The 24,942-nt window shown below is 35.0% G+C and overlaps 1 long non-coding RNA gene across 2 annotated transcripts; it reads right to left on the reverse strand.

Annotated features, from left to right (window-relative positions):
• Positions 1–425: 425 nt before the first annotated feature.
• Positions 426–13,259, reverse strand: LOC308192396. 2 transcript variants are annotated; one of them, XR_013948774.1, is made up of 4 exons: positions 12,260–13,259; positions 2,578–2,661; positions 2,094–2,392; positions 426–1,119 (listed from the first exon to the last, which is right to left on the reverse strand). It is a non-coding gene; the product is annotated as an uncharacterized lncRNA (long non-coding RNA). The 2 variants fall into 2 exon arrangements; XR_013948775.1 differs by lacking the exon at positions 426–1,119 and having other exon boundaries at positions 1,736–2,392.
• Positions 13,260–24,942: the final 11,683 nt, after the last annotated feature.

Below are 24,942 nucleotides of genomic sequence, written 5' to 3' on the forward strand. Positions count from 1 at the left end.
GAGAAGAGAAGAGAAGAGAAGAGAAGAGAAGAGAAGAGAAGAGAAGAGAAGAGAAAAAGAAAAGAAAAGAAAGAAAAGAAAAGAAAAGAAAAGAAAAGAAAAGAAAAGAAAAGAAAAGAAAAGAAAAGAAAAGAAAAGAAAAGAAAAGAAAAGAAAAGAAAAGAAAAGAAAAGAAAAGAAAAGAAAAGAAAAGAAAAGAAAAGAAAAGAAAAGAAAAGAAAAGAAAAGAAAAGAAAAGAAAAGAAAAGAAAAGAAAAGAAAGAAAAGAGAAAAGAAAAGAAACGGGAGAATTGGCTGCGTCAGAAAAAGTCAGAAAAGTACCTTATTTATCACCCAGGAATCATTTACATACAGACTTCTTTGTGAAATAACCCTTTTTTTTTTTTTTTTTTTTTTTACTGAATAGACTGCTATGTTAAATACATCCTAGTTTTATATTTTGGATTTGAAAGAGATAATTGAATGATGTTATCTATTTTCTATATAGATATACATGTATTGCAGTAGGTATCATGGTAGAAAATATCCAGTAGTAAATAGATTTGAATTTAGGGCCATAGAGATAAACGGCCCTTACAGATAAAAGGGCAGCAGGATGGCTACAGCTTCTTATTTCTGAATAAATATTAGCTTTCTCTTGGGTAATAAGAATCACTGAAGTCCCCTTCTGTCTAGCATATACATCCTTGGAAATGCACTCTTCTGTCATGTTGCTTAACTCATCATTTTTCTTGGGTGGTTATTGATAATTTTCATTTGTTTCATAGTGCCACCAAAGACAATGTAAACAGTATACAAACACATGGTAAGACCACCCAGGAGAACAAAGCCTAAATGGAAGAGATTTTAAATATCAACGAAGAAACAAATTTGACATACATGAAACATCCAGTTCAGCTACCCTCCTACATGATTGCATTTAACATTTAGTCCCGACTTTTACCTGGTTGAGCTGCATCATAGTCATTGTTGAAGTTGGTCATGTATTTGGGAGCAACATGGGTGGTCTGACTTGGTTAAAAGAATATTCCCAATATCCATCTAGATTTTTAAGAATCATACTGAGTACATACTAGTGTTCTTTGTTCTTGAAAATGGCCTTTAGTTTGCCAAACTGCTCTGAAAAAGAAATGGAGATAAAATGTACAGATTTTACAAACTGATCTGCTGCTACTTTAAGCTACACTATTTTTCTTTTTTTTTTTTTTTTTTTTCATTCTGTCTTCATTGAGAACTCATCTAGTTGCAACAACATGAACCTAATACAACAAACATGGATGTTTAGGGCAGTATGTTATTGACAAATTCTCTAGACTGATGATTTATTATGTACATCAATGGACAACACTTGTTCTGGCTATGAAGCCTGTTTTCACCACTCTGCTCATCTGGGAGAGGCGTGCTATGAACAAATGGATGCATAGTTTGTTTTATCCATTTGAGTTTTCTACAGAGCCATGTATTTCATTCTGATTTAGGTACAATTTAACCTCTTCAGTCTGTTCTTTGACCTACAGGTATATGCAGATGACCTACAGGTTTACCTACATGTATATGCAGATGAACACTAGTGACTCCAGAAAGGCTGAATATGTAAATACTCTTCACATAATTCACCTGAACTTGCCCTGATGCAAGCAAAGCCAGATCCTTTTGACTTTGACTTTGTGCACACTTGCAGGACTGAAGATAGAATCTTTGGTTTCAGCTAGAACCTACTTACTTTGGAACGGTAATGTGAGTATTGTGTCCAGTTCTGGGCTCCCCAGTACAAGAGGGACATAGAACTACAGGAGCAAGTTCAGAGGAGGGCTACAAAGACGATTAGAGGTCTGGAGCACCTGTAGTATGAGGGCAGGCTGAGAGAGCTGGACCTGTTTAGCCTGGAAAAGAGAAGACTGAGGGGAGACCTCATTAATGTATATATAAATATCTGAGGGGAGGGTGTCAAGAGGATGGAGCCGGTCTCTTTCCAGTTGTGCCCAGCTACAGGACAAGAGGCAATGGGCACAAACTGAAGCACAGAAGGTTCTGGCTGAATATGAGAGGGCACTTTGTTACTGTGAGGGTGGCAGAGCACTGGAACAAGTTACCCAGAGAGTGGAGTCTCCTTCTCTGGAGATATTCAAACGCTGCCTGCATGCCATCCTGTGCAATGTGCTCTAGGTGATCCCGCTCGGCAGGGGGGTTGGACTGGATGATCTTCAGAGGTCCCTTCCAATCTCGGCCATTCTGTGATTCTGTGAGGGAAGTCCACTTCATTGCAATGTCCATGTGCAAGCCAATCCACGTACATTGCAATGTCCCCAGCTTCACAAAGGATTTCTCCTGGGACATATCTTGGGACTCCTCCTTCAGTCAACACAGTGAAAAGGAGAGAATGATTCTGTATCTTAAAACAAAAAGTAAAGGGGTATTTTAAAATGTTTACATATTGTTGAGTACAGGAAATAGTGAAGTCACAGTATATCTTATATCTGCAAATCAGAAACCAGATTAAAATCTTAAGGTTCAGAATTTCTTTATTCTAATTACAATCCTAGTAGTTTCAAAAACATGGATTTTTTAAAAAGTTACCTTTACATGTGTCTTTAATTACAAAGGTGACAAAGGTTTTCAGATCTTGGGGGGACATTCTTCATCATAGATGCGTTTTCTTCTCTGTTTATAATATTGATAACGTATGAGGCAGAATGAAAACAAGAGAGTCAATAAACTACAAAACATTCAGTTCATAGGGCTTTAGTGCTACAAGTTTCTAAATTTTGAAAACTTCCTGGTATCTCCATTCTTATTAGTAGTATACCATGTGATTTTTATTTTTTTTTTTCTTCTGTCGGTTCAAAGCTCTCACCTTGTGATTGAAATAACTGTCCAGTCAGCTGAACAAAGGGGGTGTGCATTTATCTACAAGTTCAGTCATGAACATCCAATCTGTGATTTACCTCAAGGAATCTCTTATGATGGGACTTAACTTTGGAAAGTGTGATATCCAAAACTAACATGAGTTCTGTATGTTTAAGCTAGTCTTTACGTTGGGATTCACCATGTTCTGAAGCTGTTGAAATGAATTAAATTTCAGTGGAGCCTTTCCCCCTCTAGAGACAGTATCCAGAACCCATAGTTTTGTCTAGGTAATTGACTTTTAGATTTTTCATAATAAATGAAATGTGTCTAGCCCTAAAAAAACACCTCTGGAACTTCACAGAAATAAGGATAAATATCTCATTACAGAACCAGGACCCAGATATTATCATGACAATATTTTTCTGCTATTTTTGTGACAACTCTGATGTAAAAGTTATGAAGTGGCAGAAACAGAGGTCATTCTGTCAGAATCTTAAAATGTGCAAGCTGAAGGTCCTATTTGTTGGTCTTTTTAGTTGTCCTTTTAGGATCAGCTCACTTTACAGTGTATTTCTCTTTTTATGAAAAGGTGTCAGCTGCAAAAAGTGGTCATAGACAGATACCAGTGCTTGCGCTTTAGGGGATATTGGAGACATACATACGTATATACATATATATTTATATAGAGTGGTGTTTATAATTGAAATGAATGTACAGCTGGAAGATATGAGCTGCAAAATAGTATAAAAATGTATTTTTTCATGTATGTTGCAATATATATTTTTTCTATAATTCATTTATAAACTTGTGATGCAGTTAATGGTTTGAATGAAAACCTTGATTGCTAGAAAGGCAGGGTACAAGAAACAAGCGGTAACGGAATGCTGAATGAGTTATGGACATTGTTCTCCTGTAACTAAATTTATGTTCAATATCTCGCTCAAACCTATTATGTAAACATAGATTGTAAAAAAAAAAATGTAAAAAATAAATTCAATATTTAAAAAAATCTTTTTTTCCCCTTTTTAAAAGGAATGTATCTACACAGAACCAATAGGTTTTCTCATATATTAGAAGTTTGAATTTGAATTGAAACACACTTTAAAAAACTTCTTGATAAATAATATATTTATTATCTTTTTGCAGAAAATAAGTTTCCTCTTTTTCATAATAAGTAAATTTTGATCTTAGTAAATTTAAATAATCCTGAGCAGTTACATTTTTTAACAGTTTTTCAAGTTTTATTTTTTTAATATTTTGACTGCATTTAATATTTTATCTTTCCAAATTTTACCTGAAAATTTGGGATGACTGAAAATTTGACCCTGTGAAAAGTTGATCAGTGTTTTCTGGTTGGTTCTGTATTAATAAGATGTTCTGCTTCCTAAGGAAATATTTATAAAGACATGGTGATTTGCATGCATTGATACATCATATTTTTTTGAGAGGCATGCCTAATGTGTATAATTTTTGTATTTAAAGGCATAAAATTTTGAAAAGGACTAATTATATCCTGCATTATCTCTTGATGACAGAGTAGCAACAATCTATTTTAAGTGACAAGCAATTTGTAGAAGAAGCTTTGCCACTTTCAAATGTCAGTTAAAAATAAAGTCAACCTCTTTTAGATTATGGATTTCAGGGGAGCATGAAGGATGGGTGCTAAAAAAGAATGCATTTGAAACTATGAAAAAAAAAATCGAAGATGTTCTGATACAGTGAATTCTATTAAAACTTCAGTAAATGATACTTCAAAATGGCACTGCAGCACCTTCTTTTTGAGACAGTGGACAGTAGCAAGACCCTGCAGATCCATGGAGTATTGGATATGCATTTTTTAATGATGGTCACAATTTTATTTTGTTCTCATTACCCACTCAGCACTTATAATATTAGTAGAAACCTAGACATGTCAGCACATTCTTGTTTCTCTACTCAACATTTTATAAGCTAGAATTTTTCTGTTCCACTAAACAATAATTTATCTAACTTTAGGTCAACTATTTCCACTTAACAATCAAATTAGTAGGAAAACCTGCTCTACAACAAAAACATGCTTTGTATAACATAATGTTCATTTATCTTAGACTAAAAAAAAAATAAATAAAAAAAATGGAAATGATGTAGTTTTATTCATAATAAAAGCATAAGAACTTCATGCTTATGTCTTGGTTATCTTGCAGCACTTACAATGACTGTAGATGATATTTGGACAACTGAATTGGTCCCTTAATATTTTTAGAAAATTTAGTGAACTCTTAAAATCCAGCAATAAACTATAATACAGAAAACAAAATTAATGACTTAGTTCTGAATCTTATTGTTTGGGTACTTATCTTTATTTAGAAATGTACATAATGAAAGTATTAGGCATATGATATATAATATTTCAAACCCAAACCTTCTCCCTGCTTTAAATATGTACTTAAAAAGAAACACTGCCTAATGAACAGGCAAGTACAAACAGGAGTGTAAAGAAAACCTTTAACAAGTCTCCAGCCAGCCAGAAGTCATGATCCTAATCCTAGATGATCATCTAGGATTAGTGTGAACCTGAGGACCTTACACACTGGATTTTCTCCATCCTGTGTCATTACTGAACCAGAGCTTTCTGATTGCTTTGCTATATTTCATTGTGATAAAAAGTCTTCATAAATTATTAACACATTAATTTGAGTGCTTTTCAAGATTTGAGTATCATGCTTTCCATTTTGCATACCTGTTGCATAGGCAACATCATACAGCAACTCTATATTAGACTTGTCTCTAATCTATTCACAGACCCACACTCTATTAGACTTGTCTCTAATCAATTCACAGACACACACTGTAAAGACCTAATTCAGACACTTGCCATTACTTACAGTCATTGATGTCTTCACTATTTTTTCCTAGCACATTCCCCAGTTCCAGTTCAAATTCTGGATATTTCAGCATCCTTCCAACCCATTTCCCCCCTCCCTCTCCAGCCCCCAGCCCCCGTCATTCTGAATTAATTACTGAATTTACAGATTCCACCAGGAATTTGCTTTAATTCATCATGTGAACTTGAAGTAGCTCCTAGTATTCAGTTCTGTCTCTTCTTCCTCCCTTCTTTCTGACTCATATCAGGCTACTGACAATTTGTCAGTGATCTTATACTCCTACCTCACAGTCATATTTTTTTCTAAACATTTATTATATAGGAATATTTCCTTAATTAATTCAACTCTTTCTTCTCTATGTACACTCATTAGAGGTGTTGGTGTGTTTTTGTTGTTGGTTGGTTGTTTTTTTTTTTGTTTGTTTGTTTTTATTCTTCATGCAAGATATCAACCACTCTAGTAGTTACCTTAAAGGTAACTTCAGTAACCATCAGGTAGCAAACCATGTTGCCCTAGGATCTTATTGTAATAACAATTTTCATTCCCGTTTGATTTTCCCTTCTGTTATTTATATAACTCACTTCCCTCAAAAAGTACAGCAATCTTATGTGAAGATTGCTTTAACTTGGCACATTTAGCAACTGGTATGATACAAACCCACTCTAGCCTGAGATTTCTCTTTGGTATAAGAAAGAAGCACAGCAAAGAAAAAAATAATAAAGAATCCTCAGTGAACTACTTTCAAATATCCATTAAGAATAAGATATGTCAAAAAAAATGTGATTGATAATGTAATTAAAAACTGAAGAATAAGAAGTGCCTCTTTCAGTGAAAGCAATATTTTTGTCCCACAATCAAGAAAATATAAAATATCACCTGTTCCAAAACTTCAAATATGATGTTAAATAATACAGCATCCAGTGATTAAAAAAAAAAAAAAAAAAAAAAAGGAAAATTTAATGTAATGTGTGTTCTTAATTTTAACTGTAATAAAGCTGAATGACAGTTCAGGTAGGATAATGGGTTGAAGAAATATAGATTATACATACAGTGTTTGGCTTTGTAAACTTTTATTGCTGAAGCAAGATTCAAACTAAAATTATACGGAAAAACCCTAATAAAAGTGAACGTGATTTTACTAATATCTGTTTCTTATATATTCAATACAGATTTCTTTTTTCTGTGTTATTTGTTCTCAGTCAAGATTGCTGCCTAACATACCAGTAAGGATGAACTACTCTCTAAAGGTGACTGTTTTTTTCACTGACAAGATATAGAGTGGGGTCTATATGATGAACTTAAACTAGACATCTACATTTTAGATAATTAATGGTAGAGAAAAAAATCTGTCTCATAAATAATGAGACCATCAGAATCTTGTTTGGATTTGTTTTTAATATGTTATGAAAAATGTATATCATTTATTTTTCTCACAATAAATGGTATGTAGCTATGTGGTATATTTTTACTGATATCACAGTAGTTATTTACTTTGCTTCTAAACACATGATAGGAGATACTGTCATCAATATTTTCAGATAAGGAATTACAAGAGGTTTAGAGGGGGAAATATCAAAATATTGGGTTTTCCATTAAAAAAGTTTGGATGTTTTTCTCTTCTTTTTCCTCTTTTTTTTTTTTTTTCTTTTAATTATCCTTCTTGCTTATGAGGATAAAGTGTTGTAAATGCAGGGACAAAATAAGTTTGTTTTTTTAGAGTGGTCACATATTTTAGCAAAACAAAAAGTACTTACTAAGAAGAAAAGGTGAAAAGGTTAGTCATAATACATTATTTTTACTAGTTTGTATTCTTAGAAATGCTCTCATCATATTGTATTGGGTTTATGTGGGAAGGGCTTGGTAGCAGGGGGCTGCAGGTTTAGCTTCTGTGAGCAGAGCCCAGGAGCTGTCCCATGACAGATCAGAGCCCGCTCCAGCCATATCCAAAGGGAACTGCAGCATGACAGCAGCTGAGAGAAAAAGGAGTGAGAATCAGTTCTGTTTTGCCCATGACAGCAATTAGTGAGGGATCTACCTTTCTTTATCTCAACCCTTTAGCCCCTTTCCTTGTGTTTTCTACCCCTTTCCCTTTGAGGAGGGGGAGTTGTTGTGGTGGAGTTCAGCTGCCCAGCAGGGTAAAACCACCACACCTCCCTACCCCAACCTCCCCCTCAAACTATCAAAATATGTAACATGGAATGCTTTACTTCTCTTTTTCCAAGAAACCATAATGTCATGCAATTAGAATGTAATTGGCCTAAGGTGAGGGTCTTGCATACAGGTCTGAATTATGTCATCAAGACTCTGCAGGCAGAGAACACTTAACAAAACTATGGCTGGAAGATATTCTAAGCTTTAATAAGGGGGACGAGGTTTTCAGGAACTCTATCATGTAATTACCTAAAGCAGGAGGTGATATTGTGCATGTTAAATATGGAAATTATGATCTCAGAAGGGGTAGAAAGGTGTTTTCCTTGAAGAAAAGAAGAAGTAGGCAGATCTAAAAATACCAGATACATTTCATGTTGTCACAGCTGTCTTTTAAAATATACATACAGCACAGGTATAACACATTATGCATAGGGCCAGATCAGAATACTTTGTATTTAACTCTGCTTTGTATTTATATAACTCTGCTTAATTACATTTTATTTTGGAGTGATGATTGCAACTAAAAGAATGTTGACCTCAAACTTGGCAAGTCACGGCTAATACTGTTTTAAGATTTTTGACCATATTTGAAGTGAATTGGGTAAGGGTTATGGAGGTGTTCACAGGAGTTCAAAAAGTTTAAAAAACTTTTTTGGCACTTTGTAGGGAAAAGGATAAAGAAATATTTAATTTACTCTGTGTCTTTAGTTGAGAACTAGGGCAACGAGGAAAAGTTTAGATGGTTCTTCTTTAATTTTAAAGTATATTAGGATTTAAAATGGAATGTCTGATTGCCTTGAAAAATGTTGCATAGGACATTCAAGGACTGATAAGAGTTATAGGTTAAATTGTTGGTATTGTTTTATAACTACTGTCGCATTAAACAATTTCTTCTGTTTATAGAGGGTTTTGTTTGTTTGTTTTGTTTTGTTTTTATGGTCTTGGATGTGTGAACAGAGATGTGAAAGCACAGTTAGAAACAACAGCTTCTATGGCTGGTATTTGTAAACAAACACCTTGTAAATTGGAGAAGAAGAAAAAAAAAAAGTAAGTATGAGAAATCTTGTCGTGGATTGTCTAAGATTTTACTATAATTGGGACAGAAATGAAAAACATTTTGTATTTTGCATTTATCTCAAATGAAAATATGTTCACGTGCTCCTAATGAACCTTTCTGTATTCATTCATGCCTTCTTTATCTACGTTTTAGTTCTGTTGGGAAGGCTTGCCAAGGAAAAGGAGACTTTAACAAGCTAAGCAGATGAACAATGTAGACATTAAAACTACTAAAATGCAAAAGAATGTTTCCTTGCATTACACAAATCTGTTGACTCTGTAAACAACTGAAAGGCCTGAGAGAATGTGTTTTCCATGGTGATTGTACTTGCTTTGAAAAATCACAGCACAAAAGATTGCCAGTTACCTATCTTAAAATTTCAGGGAGTGAAGTTTTAAGAATGAGGGAGATTGAAAGTATTTCCTTAAATTCTTTATTGACTGCTCTGGGGTAATTATATAACACAGCTCCTTTACCCATGATCTGATATACTGCAAGCACTAGAATTTTATGACAAATTGTCATTTATACTTCTTCATTTATATATATATATATATATTTAATGTAAAACTAAAGACTCTGCTGGAGACCAACTTGTACTCTCAGTTAATAAAAGTTAACTGAAAATGCCATTTAGCATTTTTTTTGACATTTCCATTTTTAAGTATTTGTTTCTCTTTTTTCCTAAGTTACATGACTAGTGGTGGGCAAATTTAACTGTTCATGCTAATGTTCCTTTTCTACCTTGGGCTCCTCCCTTTAGTCCTATTTTGTGTTTTCATTTCTAAGGAAATAAAAACTTACTATAAACCCTGCTTCAAAACATTCTTACCAGGATAAAGAGCCAGATATAATGTAAATGAGAAAGTGGTAACAGACAAAAGTGTAATTTCTTATTTCTAGCAAATTAAAAAGTATGGTTGTCTGAACTGTAGAAATCTATGCAATTAATGAACATGACTCATAATGTCAGAAATTTATAAGTTGCAGCAAAGTCCATTTCCATTGTGACATAACTAGAATACACCTACTTTGCTTAAATAAAAAACTACCAAAGTAAGTGCTATCTAATACAGGCTAATTTTATTTCTTGAAGGAAAGGAAGAAGGCAGATTTATTTTCTTCTAGGACATGAAAACCTATTTTTTCGTAGTGTTACTCCATAAGGTTTCAGAGTCTTTCTTTTGGAGTATATTTTTTCATTTTGAACCTGTATATTATGAAAAGAGAAAACAAATGCAAGTTAGAAATGGAAACTGAAAACAAGTTTAGGAAAGGTATAAAGGCAGATATTACAAGGCAGATGAAGCAGAAACTCTAAGAATGATGCCACTGCCAAAACAGAGAATGCTGCTCTTAAATTTAGAAATATTATTTGAGACAAAGGGAAAAAGTGTGGCTGGAGAAAAAAAAAAAAAAAAAAAAAAGCTTATTTTGTTCCTGCATTTACATTTTGTCCTCATAAGCAAGAAGGATAATAAAAAGAAAAAAAGTACAAGTAAGGTCTTCAAGTGATCTGCAACTTCATAGAAGCATTTAGAGAGACAGTAAGTTAAATCTAGGCTTCTTCTTAAGCCTTTCCATCAACAAAATATGACAGAATTTAACATGGTAGCTATAGATCCCCTTTATGTAAAAATACCTTGAACTAGAGGTTTTGTGGTCACAGGCAGTTTATTAAACAGTTTACAGTTCTAGAAGGAAATGTAACCTATATCAATAAATAAAATAAGTCCGTGCCCATTATTTTCCCCTGAAGGCAAGAGCCAGTGTGTCCTCACAGTTCAGCACACTCCCAAACCAAGTTTTAGTTCGAAGTTTCTCATCTGAATGCCCTACATATTATGATACAAAGTATGGGGAAACTTTAGGTTTCAAAATATTTTAAATTACCTATGATAACTAAGCCATTGACTTCTGTCATCATGAAAGTAACTCATGGAGGAATATGGCCCACTTAGTAATTACTCTTCATATTTTGGATCAAAAAAATAAATTAACAGGCAGATTTTTTTTTATCATTATTGTTATCTGTATCTTCTCTACAAACAACAGAAGTTCATTAGAGTGCATGATTACCATCTTCTTTTCCAGTGAGTTTGTGCACATGACCTTACACACACATAACTGTGTCCTATCTATGTATTTACATATACAATCACTATGTAGAAGGTGAATTTAGAGTATGTGACTAATCTGCAGAACAGAAAATGAGACTTTTTTTTTTCTTTTGCAAATTCATCCCCTCAAAATGCTTGTTTGTTTCATTAGGGTAAAGCTCCATGGGAAGAAAGCTAAAAAAGAACCTTACAAACGCTTTTTGTAACTTAATCTCTCTGATTTAGATGTTCATAGAGTGGGATTTGCAGATTTGCTCTTGGTTAAGCTCACTACATTCTCACTGAAATCAATTCTGTTGCCATCTTTAATTTCAAGGGAAACCGAGAGAGACTAATCTCAAGGACTTTCAAAACTCCAAATCCTAAAGTCAGTATTCTATTTTTATTAAAGTTCCTGCTCACCCATCTGGATAAATTTCCTGGCAAACTCCAGCCTTTGGAGGCAAGAAGATTTTATTATTTGGCTTTCACTGAAGACCCTAAATTTAACATCTAAAGAGAGGTTGAAGGCAGTTTAATCACCATTTAAATTATCTCAGGGTAGAAAGAAGTTACTTTCTTTTAACACATGTATTTAACATTTTTGAAAAACTCTCTTTGGAAAAACTCTATGACTACTGAATCAATGGATCGTGAAACAGATATCTTAAACAAATACAATTTTACTTTGAAAAAAAAAAAATCAGCAGGAGAATAAACTACATCCTCCTTTACACATTACAAGAAGCTGCTTTGATGGTGAGATCCAAACCTGGAACTTCTTGACAAAATAAAACTCTTCCTATGGCTACACAAATCACTTTTGATTTGTTTGTTTGTTTGTTTGTTTTTTTTAACTTTCAGCTCTTGTGGGAGTTTCACTTAGTCTCTGGTTTGAAACCTCACATTGTCAGCCTCTCTCATATGCCTAAATTCAGCGTGATTTCATAATCTCCTTGGCAATACCCTCCTGACATTTTTACTAATGTTCTCCCTTAGGACATTGTTGTGTTAAAGGGTACTTACCAGAGTCAAATGTTCACCTGTTTCAGAGCCCTTTCAGGGACTTTCACTGAGATAGTTTCATAAAGTTGAAAGTGTTTAATAAGGCAACAGACATAACAGATTCAAAATTGTCATTTATAAATACAGTTACAACAATAGCACTAATATATGATAATAGTGCTAGTAAAATGCTATCCTGGGTATTCCTCACCAAAAGGTGAAGGCACAGAGCTTACCAAGGAGGTGTCCCTGTCTTTGTGGAGGAGAAGGAACACAGCCCGTCGACTGCCTCTTCCAGGTCTCCAATCTCTTCTTTCTGCTCCACCCTTTTCTAACTTTTCTGTCACTTCATCTAACTAATTCTAACACTAACTCTTTTTCCTAACACTAACACTTTTTCTACACTCTTCTTTTCCTTTTATATCCTACTCTTATCTGTTCCCTGCCCTGGGGTGACATTTAGCATGATTTGGGTGGAGAGTTGAGTACTATAGCCTTACATGTTTAGCATGTACTGACATGCATTAATGAGCATTAAGCTCATTATCATTTAATATTCATTCTACAAGCAAAAGATTTCACTCTGGGCGCCACGGCCTTCAAGATTCTGTTCTGCTGACAAAACAAGACTGTCCTGCCACCGCCAAACTCCCTCGTTTGGCAACCTCTCATACCAAAGCCTGTGGACAGCCATCCACAAAGTTTGTGTAAGAGATAAGCAGAAGCAAGCTACTCAACTGCCCCCTTGCCCAAGGCCAGTGCTTATCAGTGACATTAATAAGTCTGACTATTCTCCACAGACATGCAGTGGCCCCATACAACAGTCAGAGCACGCTTTGCATAAGGGAGCAAACCTTTCTTCCAAACTCGTGTAGTAATTTCCTCTAACATTTCAGGCACTCCTTTGATCTTGTGACGTACAATTACTTGCCATTCCTATGCAGTGGTATCTTACCTGCTGGAGCTCATCCAGTCTGCTGTGACTTTCCCAGGTGTAAGTGTAAATCTTTCATACTGTTCACTCTCACTCCTGCAGCAACATTTTCCTACCTCAGAATACCTTGAATGCTAATTAGTTTGTCACTATTCTGATTTCAGATGTTAAAACAAAAACAATTTATTAAATTCTTTTTTTCTTTTCTTTTCTTTTTTTTTTTCTTTTTTTTTTCCCCAAATTGCAGTTTGTCAGTAATCCAAGCCAACAGCAAGAATGATTTCTTGGCAAATCTTGTCCATTCTGACCCACAACATTTAGTGAAGCTGATTTAGAAGATTTTGAGCATCTTAATCCAGAGGGAGGATCTTTTTATTTAAGATTCAATAAATACAGAGAAGATACAGATTTTGCAAAATAAGACAGCAAGATTCTGCTTTGTACTGGCACTTTGGTGAAGACTTTAAGCTTACCACCTTACCATTATGTTACAACCAAAGCAGGGACTTAGATAGCACCAAGGGAAAAGTGAGTACATCTAAGCTCTCCGTGAATCTATGGGGGAATTTCTCTGGCTGAGATGAAAATCCTCCACTGCAGAGGTAGCTTAGGGCAATTTAGGGCTCAAACCTACCAATCCGTCTGCCTCAAATTATATTGTGTAAAACACAAAGTAATCAGTATATCTTTGGAACAGGAAGATCCTAGATGCATTGTGGAAATTTTAGTATTTGTAAGTCTTATAAAGGTCTTGATTTTTAAGCATATATCAGTATTTATTTTTTGAGATAATTAGCAACAACAACAAAAGTCCAAAAGATAACAAAATGGGTTGAAGAAAATAAAACAAATATCATGTGACTTTTCACCACGACAAAAAAAATCAGGAGAAAAGAATAAGCATTTGCACAAAAAATCATCCTATTCTACATCAGCCCATAAAATTTATTCCACATTTAGTAGATTTTAGGTATGTTATATCAACAGAAAACAACTTTTTACATAGTGGAGTATCCAGTTTCAATTTCTCAAGCCTTGACTGCAGGTGAATTGCTGGAGCTGAAGTGGGGTCTGAAGTTTAACATGTCAAAATCTCAGGAATTCTAAAAATATCTTTTCTGACATGTTATGTGATTGTTGATGTTTTGCTAAATTTCTCTCTGTCTAAATACTACCCCCTCTACATAAGCCATAATAAATGCATGGACCTCTAGGTAGATGTATTCAATACCATAAGAATGTTCCTCATTTGAATTTGACTGTTTTTTATCAAGCAGCATTATGAATGCTAAGCAGCTTACTCCTAGCTGGACCCAGGTGAGGAAAAAAGGTGGGTAGAAAGAATAAAAAGATTAGGTTCCAAAAGGGTTTTCCTTCACAGTCTTTTCTTTAACTCAAAGGGAAAAAGAAAAAAGAAAAAAGAAACAAGAAAAAAGAAAAAAGAAAAAAAGTTGCAACTGTTGTTAATATGAAGAAAGTTGGGATTTTTTCTTTCTGAAATGTCTGTTTCAGATACTATGTGTGTGTGTGTTAACTCCTCTAATAACCTCTATAGAAAAGATGATACTAAATGTATATAGAATCTAATTTTCTGCGAAGTGCTATTTCAGCATCTCTCTTTGCCAGACAGATGTTTGACCATCTTTTTCTCATAAATTTAGTCAATTAATGTATTTATGTTATTTTTGGTTTTAGGGTTTTAGACACACTTGATGCTGTGTGCATAAGTTTTGTTAGATTAAAAAAAAAAAAAAAAAGAGAGAGAGAGAGAGTGAGGAAGAGGACACAAGGGATTATTGCTGTTGTATAAACCTATACCTAAGCCAAGTTCGCTGGTTATGCTTCCAGCCTGAAGCAAGACTTGTGTGTTCAGCAGCCCTTTGTTCTGCAAGTCAGTTGTTTTTAAAGAAAAAGGATAGTTGCCTGCCCCTAAAGTCTCTTCTCTACTATAAACAGTGGGCAGATGGGAAAGAAAGTAAAAGTCATGTTAGTGGTTACTATTACAACAGAATAAATCCTAAATAAAACTTCCCTGAACCTGTGAACATTTAAATCATTTAAACATGTGGGGAGTTTCATTGATATCGATGATATTATTCCTCTGCTGAATTTAAGCACATGCTTAAAGGATTTGTTTGGCTGGGGCATGTGAGCAGAAGCTGACCCTGGATTTTTTTCCAAGTCAAGTGTGCACAGACATATGCAAGAAGTGTGTAATGTACACCAGTGCACCTAATACAGGTTTACAATGGCACTCAGAAATGCAGATAAGTCATGTAAATCAGTAGTGCCAACTTTCTGCCTTTTGGATTTATCTTTCAATCACCTCCTTTAATGCTTTGTGAATCTCAAGGTTTTAAGGGAAATGACTTCTCACTAGATTGCAGTTTCCACAGTCAGGAGTTTAATACATGTCAATCTTTTCAAAAAACTTACCAGGACTAAGATAGATTTAATTTACACACTTTAATGTATCCTCTTAATCTCTAATGTTTCTGAAAGACACAATCATGTTTCTTTGGTGTCATTTAATAAAATTAAACAAATCAATCAGCAAATTTCTATTTCAATTTTATATTAGCTTTTTGAAACTAAGTATGCTTGTGTCTGTTCTATCATGTCCAGGGAAAATAATAAGAGTGCATATTTCTTTCAGAATACATAACCTAAGATCATAAACTGTCTATCTACAAAGTGCAGAAATATTTTATTAACAACCTTTCTGGGCACAGTCTGGAAATCAAATGCTTCCCATATGAATGAGAATATGGCTGTTGTGAATCACTAAAACATAAACATACTGATGATATTTCGTTCATATGCACATTATATGGTCCCTTTTAAAGACATAACTCTGAGTTGTGTGGTTGCCATGCAAGAAACAGTGAAAAAGGGAGTTGAGAAAGCTAACCTTATATTAAGTTGAGAGGAAAGAAAGAAGCATTTTCAACATCTTTTTTAATAGAACAGACACTGGGATATACACATATATATGTATATGTATATCTATATATATATTTATTAGTAAGTTCCCTTTTTCACTACAGATCTTTTTTAGTGTTTTGCTTTACAGCTAAACTCCCTGAGACCTGACATGGGATTTAGTAAGCTTTAGATAACATAATCTCCATCTAATGGGAATTTCTGAAGCCAGTCACTAAGTGTATGAATTATTATAAGAGAAGAAAATCAAATTTAATAACAAAGAACTAACTTTAGAAGTTCAAGCAGCGGACAATATTCGTTTTCCATTGACAGAATTGTTTAATAAGAATCTATCAGCAGCACAGGAAACACTAGGTACTCCAGCAATAAGTGAATCATGATGTTTTATTTCCTTTTAATTCTATGATCCCAGCTGGAACAAGGTGTGATTGGAGAATGGTTTAATTGTTCATAGACATCTGTCTTTGGATTCAATTGAAAAATAATATCCTGGGCATAAAATGGGCTACAGAATTTTTGACATTTTTATATCTTTCACAATCAAGGCATTGTCAGAAAGTCAGGTAGTGGAGCCCTGAAAAACTTATGGATATATTTAAAGTAGGAGAGAATAAAACTCTGGTAATATATCAATATACGCAGCTGGAAAGCAGATGTTCAATTGAGTGTACTCAGTACTTAGAGAAAGCTATTAAAGCTGTTACTTACTCAAATGAGAAATTTCTATAATTTATTGTTCTCTCATTTTTGATTTCCCCTTTTCCTTTCATTTTGAACAGACTATAGGATTTTATTTTTTTTTCATATTGTTGAAGTCAATTACCCTAAAATCTGACTTGATGCAGTATACTACATGATTGCTGATGAATGCCCAAGGCTACTGTCAATCAAATTAGCCAGTGACTTATGAGTTGTTTACTGTACTGTGAAATGAAGTGATAAATGTGTGTCAACCAGTAAAATGTGACATTTAGTATTGGATATACCCACTTGAAATAGGTTTTGCGTCAGCTTTATTCATTTCTCACCAGATTGGCACATATTTTAACTGAGCTCTGATTATCAAATGAGACATATTATATTAAGCTTTATAAGGTACTGGCAATCACTCAGCTCAAGCCTTGAAAGGCTTGTGTGGTCCACCTCTTGCTTATTCAGTACCTGAGGTGCACACAGGAGCAGAGCCGGTATGCCACTGAGCATTCACAGTTTTCATTTGCCTGATAAACAGTGGCAGAAAGAACTCATTTTTCTGTCCTTTGATTCTAAACAGTAATTTTGAGGGAGCACCTCTGGTTCAAATAATGAAACAGTGAATTAGAACAAATTGACTGTTGTTTTTACTCTTTAAAAAAAAAATAATTAAAATTTGAAATTGAAATCTGAGCAGGATCTGATCACTTACTTGATGTATCATATTAAAATGAAGCTTGCATTGCATGACTTCATAGACAATGACTTACTAAAGTATTCATCTGAGCTCACACTGCAGTGAAACACTAACCTTCTGGATCTGTGAAACCCTAATTAGTAGTTTGTGAAAGAAAATCAGAGTACTGGAAATCCAAACCAAACAAGAGCATTTTTATTTCCTCCAGAGGGAGATGACATGCCATTCCCACCAAATGTTTTATTAAAAATTCAGTTTAAATGCTTGCAAAATTCCTCTTCCTATGATACAGAAGAGAGCTCACCTCTTTCCCTGTTTGTAACAGCCAAGCACTTCTGTAAAAACTATGTTGGAAATGCAGAAAAGGAAAAGGTACTGATAACTTTGCCTATCATCTTCTCAATGTTTACATTTTTGACATAATTCCAGAGGAAAATTCTCTGAAACACAATGACAATTTGACAATGCCTGGCTTTAAAATTTTATTGTCCATGATGAATCACCAACCTTTGCTTCTGCCATATTATTTTCTACTTAGACATAGTTATGATAAGATGGGGGTTATTTCATAAAAATTTACAATTTAAAAAACATAAATACCTACCAAAAATCCTTACAATTTTAATCTAAGACTGTCTCAAATAAGGTGTATTGATCTATAGACATTTATAGATACAATTCACGGGCAGTTAATCACATTTTTGCTAAGTATTTAAACAGATGAATGGAAATCAGTTGCATTCTTGGGCTCAGATCAACTCCTAGATATATGTTCTCTCATTGGGTTTTTGGTCATTGAAAACAACATAATTATTAAGAGGGGCTCTTTCTATTACATTGAAAGTACTGAAATCCTATACTGCAGCACTACATATTTTCCTTCACAAAGAAACTTAGCAGTATTTTCAAATCCCTACAATCTGTCTTTCAAGAAAAGCATATTTGCCTAAGTTTTTGAAGACTGACTTAATTTGACATAAATAAATTTTAATTTTCTTTAAAAGATATAATAATATTATTAAAGGACTGCAGTGTGATATGGTAAGATATTTTTTTTTCCCTATATAAAGGAAAACCTATGCAAATAAGAGGTAGATGAGATATCTGGGGAGTTGATACAGGTCTCATTTCTGTTGTATCCGTATTTAATGCTAATTCTATCTCTAGTCTGATATCATTGTTTAAAAATCTACAAAGACATTTTTAAAAGGACATTAATGGTGACTGCCACAATGGTGGCACCATTGTGGCAATGGTGACTGCCACAAGCAGTGGTCAACTTTTTTTTTTTTTTCCTTAGTTCTCTTGCAGTATGGATCAACTTTATATAAGACTCCCTATTTTAAATGCATGTGCTCTATTTGATTTCACAAATATTATGCTTTTATTAAAGTAAAACCATATAATCTTAGAAATGGTCAGGATTGAAATAATTCTTATTTTCCCCATTGCTTTGTACATGTCCTAATTTAATCTTTCAGTTCTACCTTTTTGCGTTTAATATGTTTGATCCTCATGAGATAATGACTGATTAAAGAAATCTATTAAGGACCCTGTTGAGTCCTCAGGAACTGACTCCTTAGCTCTTAAACTGTAGGTGCCCTCATCATTGTGCAAGTGAGAGCAGGCAAGTCTTTTGTTACTCCTTACATAATGGTTGAACTGACACGAAAGTGTAAGAGCTGAAAAAGCAACTATGTTGTCTTTTCCAAGGTTTTTCTTTCTTCTCACCTCAGGGGAAATCTTGAACTGGCAACAGCAGCCAGCTTCCAGTTTCTTTTCAGACCTGTCCAACAATTCAAGCAAGCCAAACACAGCTGGAGGAATCTGTTCCAATACATTTAGCTTTCCTGAGTGGAAACAATAATAATAAATAGTGATCATCATGGCATATAATGCACAAAAACGATTTATTCACTGTTAGAAGAAAATTTTTAGAATCTTTTACAACTATTGTACTAACAAAGTATTTCTTAACTCCCTCTGTCCTTTTTGAAAAGAGTACCTAACTTTACATGGTAGGGGCAGCATTTTCGATCTTTTCCAGGTGGATCTAAGCATGCATGCTTTCTCACTCCTCTAATATGTGACCATTCCTTTTTCTGATTCCGAAGCTTAGTTTTTATGGGCCCCTTACTTTGGAAAATCCTGTACTGAGCTGCCTCTGCTGGGCCAAAGCATTATAGCTACAATATACTCCTGTACTTTTCAGTCTTGCACCTTGTAAAAGATGTGAAAAATGTGTTTACATCACTGTCTTTACATCATTTCACAAGCTCTGTTTTGACTTTTCTCATTTCCCGTTCAGACTTATAAGTCTGAAAATATCCTCCAGTTTATCCATCTATCTTTATATTCTGGCCTATTCTTGCTTTTAGGTACAGTGTGGGTCTTTCTGCTGAAACAATATGCAGTGAGCATGTCATGTATCTGATCAAAGAAGTTACACATTGACCCAGATGTAAAAGAAGTGGCACTTAGGGGTAAGTGAGGTTCTGGTGCCATTAAATGCCATTTTGTTTTATTTTTTTCACTTCCTTCTCCTAGGAGGAAAGCTTATGAGCTTATGGACTTTTTTTTTTTTTTTTTTTAATAGAAAACTGTTATTTTCTGTGTGTGAATTAAAAAAAGACTAAAAAATTACATATGAAATATTCAGACAAAGCAAGTATGTATGTGCATGCACACTGGAGACAGACACAAGACTGCACTGAGAAGATTTAATCCCATGGCAAAATTTTAACCCTGTTGATCACATCCAGACCAAGCAGAGAATCAGTCCTGGCCAGGGGGTGCAGTGGCTCCTTCCTGGCCCCCACAAATAGAATTTATTAAAAAAAAAAAAAAGAAAAAACAAACACAAGACAAAAGAAAGGAAGGTCTGGTAGCATTCCTGGTGTGTCCTTACTGGCACAAATGTTCAGCATGCAGCCAGCACATGCAACTCCATTTGGCATGGAGAAGTATTCCTTGGTCAACCAATTTAGACAAAGCCACGGAAATCAAAGGTCCTGCTTTCAGCAGAGCAGGATTCTACCTGGCATCTCTGAAACTACAGGTCAAAAGTGACGGCCTGTAGCAAGAGTATGTGAGCTGGTAGGGCTAACAACAAAAGCAGCAGAGTAAAATTGCCTTGCAAAGGATACAACAAAGCATCCATATTTCCAACTTCATGACCACACATATGGCTGAGCTGTACTGCTGTGCTTCATGTTTTGACCACACTTTTAAAAATATGCATAAGTTATAAACATCCAAGCATTCCGGCCAAAAACAGCTTTAGTGTCTCTGTTCACTGTTTGATTTTCAGCACATTCCTGACACCAAATGCAGACAGCAAAGAGGAGACTCAGCACTCTGGGGAATGTTTGTTGTGACATCGTCTTGCTGTTTCAGGTTGTGTTCTCAAGAAACATCACTGTTAGCAGTTTGCAAGTGTAATCAGATAGTGTTCTTCATCTGGGTTTTCAGTGTGAATTTTGTTACCTCTCAAAAAATTCTCTTTCTGTCCTGTGTCCACACAAACTTCAGATACAACCTTTTCTCTTCTTTGGCCATGACTTCTACAGTTTTCTTACTTTAGTAACACATATCCTTTGTGATACAAAACAGAAAAAAAAAAAAAAAAAGTTAAATTGCTCCCTTCATCCCTTCACCTGGGGCGTGGGAGCACGTCCTCTACAACGCAGGTCTATTTTGCTCATATTTGTTGACAATGTTTGCCCATTTACTTAGCACTTCATACTGAAGTCCTGATGCCAACAGCATGCTTCACCTCGTCCTGCTGCAATTCAGTTCACATCTATGTGCTTGGGGACTGCTGTAGATTGCAGCGCTCTCACCTGGCCACTCCCTACAGGGAAAACTGTGCTCTATCTGTATCCCTATAGTCAGGAATGTTACTGTTCCATCAGCAAATCCCTTCACAACACTTCTAAATTTCTTTATCTTATTGCATTAGGACTCACTGCTGCTTTACAGACATGTTCTGCTGCTTGTTCTTTTGTACTTTTAAAAATGTTTTGCCTGTATTATATTCACAATAACTTCCCTTAATACACGCCACCACATATATATCTATCCCTTTCTAAATATCAAATGACATGATGATGGAAAGTATCATCTGGAGAACATTATCAGCCTACATTGTTTTTCACAGTAAATGCAAACACAAATGTAAAACTGATCTTTTCATGGTGAGTTTCTTAGTATGGTAACTAATTAAGATGAACAAAAGCCTATTTAAGTGTTTGTATATAAAGGAGAGTAGGGAAAAGGAGACAATGCAAATGATCATACATACAGTTGTGTAAAGGCATGTTATTGTTCCTCCTTTCTGGCAGACAGGATGCAGGGGTGTGAGGGTGAGGAAAGTAAAAGGTAGAAAAAGCATACACAGAAATTTCCTGGTCATGCAACAAATTTAGTAGAAGATAACAAGCAAAGGTCATGACTGAAATGTTTAACCTGCTGTTTGCAACCATAGTTACCATGTTTGAAGATGCAATTATGAAGGCTGTATGGTATAAAAAGAGAGCCAACTAAATATATGCACTTTTCTAACAATAGCGATGAGAGTGCTCTCTCTGGATGTTTTTAAACAGCAGCCTAACAAAGTGATACAAAGCTGAACAAAGGAACACTTAAAAAGGTTAATCATTAGTATCTGCTTTGAATCTGTTGTAATGGTGATGATGTGGTAATTTTTTTGCTATTTAAGCAAAAATGTTTTTGTGTTACTCTATCTGTCATTTAGGTTTATACTGAACCATGTGCTAATTAGTATATTCTCTTCTCTAGTTTACCAGCTAATTTGTTTTCTGTCTTTTTTAGCATTTACAATGGAACTAGTGGGATGTTTCTGTCTGTTGTGTAAACAGACACCCCCTGCTGTGGAATTCATCTTCACAGAGAAATCAGGCATCAAGTTTAAAGCAGTCATCAAGCTTTCCTTTAAACTCACTAGAGAGAAATCTCTACCTGCTAATAGTTTAGTTTAGAATATATCTGACCAAGCCTGTGTTTCTGTCTTAATGTGAGAAGAGTTACATACTAAATATAAGTGAGAGTGTTGGCTAGATTTCTACTGACTATGCAGAAAAACCGTATCATCTAGCTCTGATTTAGATTCAAATAGCTGTTTTAAATAGCTAGTATTAGGTGAAGTTTTGAATAACTAATTTCCAGATAGATAAAGCTAGTCGAATAGAATTACATCTAGTGTATTATCTAGACAGGTGGATGAAACTGGTAAAAAAGTTTCACATGTTCCTATCTTAATAAAGTATCTATGGTCAATTTTCTGAGCTTTTATTTCTGCTATTATTCTGGAAGGTACGCAATAAATAAATAAATAAATAAATAAATAAATAAATTGTGATTGCCCAAAACCCAGACAATGTACCTTGTGTTCCTTACAGAAACATTTACACAGAGCAAGTGTTAACATCATCCCCAGCTTCATGAGTCCATCCACAACATTATTATTAATAATTTTTTATTTCTAGTGAATCATTTAAGGAAATGAGACTCCTGAAAACACCTGTGCATGTTTTTTTTTCCTGCTAGAATCATAATTAGCAGTACAAAGTTCCTTGCTATGAAGTCTACACAGTATTTTTTTTTCCTGCAGCTTCTATTGCTGGACAAAGAAAGAACACAATAAACAGTCCACCCTCAAAATGTTTAAGATAAAATAAAACATAAATTGTTAACTAATATGATAGAGAATTTTCTATTGACCCATATTAGTTTCCTTTCAAAGATCATTACCCAGTACAGCAGTCTTTTTATCTAAAGCATTAGTAGTCATTTGGTTGCTAAATGAGTTTAGAGATCTACTTAGACATAATTTAAATACCATTTAAAACTCCATTAAGTATGTTTATTGCTAAAATTTGAATAGTATTATCTTAGTTCTTCTTCACTGCTTTAAAAAAAAAAAAAAAAGGGAAGTACACAAATGTCTGCCAAAGTTAATTAACCCTCTGGTTGTCAGTCTCCTAAGGCAAAGGTTCAACATGAGAATGGTTCACTGACCATTGACATTCTAAACTAGTGAGTCTCCACTGAAATGGTTGGAGGAAAATATAAATATATATATATATATAAAAATAATCATAGAATAATAGACTCATAGAATGACTCGGGTTGGAAGGATCCTTAAAAATCATCTAGTTCCAACCCCCCTACCATGGGCAGGGTTGCCACCCACTAGATCAGGTTGCCCAGGGCCTCATCCAGCCTGGCCTTGAACACCTCCAGGGATGGGGCATCCACAGCTTCTCTGGGCAACCTGTGCCAGTGCCTCACCACCCACAGAGAATTTCTTTCAAATACCTAAGCTAAATATATCCTTTTAATTTAAAACCATTACTCCTTGTCCTAGCACTATACTCCCTGATAAAGGGTTCCTCCCCAGCTTTCCTGTAGGCTTGCGTAGGTACTGTAAGGCTGCTATAAGGCCTCCCTAAATCCTTCTCTTCTTCAAGCTGAACAGCCCCATCTCCTTCAGCTTGTCTTCACAGGATAGGTACTCCAGCCCTCTGGTCATCCTCATGGCCCTCCTCTGGACTTGCTCTAATAGGTCCATGTCCTTCTTGTGTTGGGGGCCCCAAAGCTGAATGTAGCACTCCAGGTGGGGTCTCACGAGAGCAGAGCAGAGGGGGAGAATCACCTCCATCGACCTGCTGAACACACTGCTTTTGATGCAGCCCAGGATATGGTTGGCTTTCTGGGCAAGTGCACATTGCCTGCTCATGTCAAGGTTCTCATCAACCAACACCCCAGGTCTTTCTCCTCGGTGATGCTCTCAATACATTCTCCTCACAGCCTGTATTTGTGTTTGGATTGCCTAGATCCTGAGGCAGGACCTTGCACTTGGCCTTGCTGAACCTCATGAGGTCTGCATAGTCCCACCTCTCAAGCCTATCCAGGTCCCTCTGGACGGCATCCCTTCTCTCCGGCATGTTGACTAGACCTCACAGCTTGGTGTCATCTGCAAACTGGCTGAGGGTGCACTTGATCCCACTGTCCATGCCACCGACAAAGATGTTAAACAGTGCCCATCCCAATACTGGCCCCTGAGGAACACCACTCCTTATTGACCTCCACCTGGACATTGAACCATTGACTGCAACTCTTTTGAGTGAGACCATACAGCCAATTCCTTACCCACTCATTCCTTACATTTTCTAGTACAGGCAAAGAAGCAAAGAATAATAAAATGTGTTGCTAAAATACATGAATAAACACCATCTTAAAAGTAAAATGATCAGCAGTGTGTAATCATTTTGGAGTGGCTACCAATAAAATGTCATTGTTCAGAGTACCATGCTGGAAAATTTCCATCCAAACCAATTTCTCAAGGGAAAAGTGTTGAAGTGTTTTTTCCTGCTTTTCAAACATCTCATTATTTGTCAAGCTTACTTTGTTTTTATATATTTAAATAATTATTCTTTAGTCAAAGCAGTGATAAATATGTTATTCTACAACCTCTTATTCTGCTGTCTACAGTAATTTTCAGAAAATTAAAAATTGTACATTTAGTAGTTTTTTATATAATTATTTATAAAAAAAGTTTATTAGTTTATGCATGCTTCACATTTCTATGTTGACTTAGAAAAGAAATAATTTAAAAGAACTTTTCC

Source organism: Anser brachyrhynchus (assembly GCF_964034855.1).
Source record: "Anser brachyrhynchus genome assembly, chromosome: 3".
NCBI lineage: Eukaryota > Metazoa > Chordata > Aves > Anseriformes > Anatidae > Anser > Anser brachyrhynchus.